This window comes from Penaeus monodon, chromosome 19 (assembly GCF_015228065.2).
Source record: "Penaeus monodon isolate SGIC_2016 chromosome 19, NSTDA_Pmon_1, whole genome shotgun sequence".
Classification (NCBI taxonomy): Eukaryota; Metazoa; Arthropoda; class Malacostraca; order Decapoda; family Penaeidae; genus Penaeus; species Penaeus monodon.
In genome coordinates this window covers 33836559-33836906 of record NC_051404.1, presented here as the reverse complement: position 1 = coordinate 33836906, position 348 = coordinate 33836559, and the positions used below count along the sequence as shown (strand labels likewise).

The 348-nt window shown below is 30.2% G+C and overlaps 1 protein-coding gene across 11 annotated transcripts in view; it reads left to right on the top strand.

The window, feature by feature from the left end:
- LOC119585187 (voltage-dependent L-type calcium channel subunit beta-1-like) overlaps nt 1-348 on the top strand; it is a gene marked incomplete at its 5' end in the record, with an annotated part of 60717 nt that overhangs the window by 52201 nt on the left and 8168 nt on the right.

The window sequence follows — 348 nt, the reverse complement described above, 5'->3', positions numbered from 1 at the left end:
TTTCTATGTTATCACAGTAAACTCTGTTCAAATAAAACAGTGGTTTGATCATTGTTGTTTGAATTATTTACAGTATTCACAGTTCAACTGAAATCCAGTTGAAAATCTGTTGAAATTAGTAAGACATGAATTCCATATTTAAGACACCTTCCTCTCCAAACTGAAGAGGACTCCTAGAAAATATCTACTTTTTCCATAAAAAAATCAAGTGTCTGTAAGATGAGAGTAAGGGAACAGAGTATCAAATTTGAGAAAATACATGTTTGATAATTGTTTATAGTCTATTTAAATGCAGTTTTGAATGCAGGAAGCAGTTTTATCACAATTGTTTATAGGCTTAACAAGTAG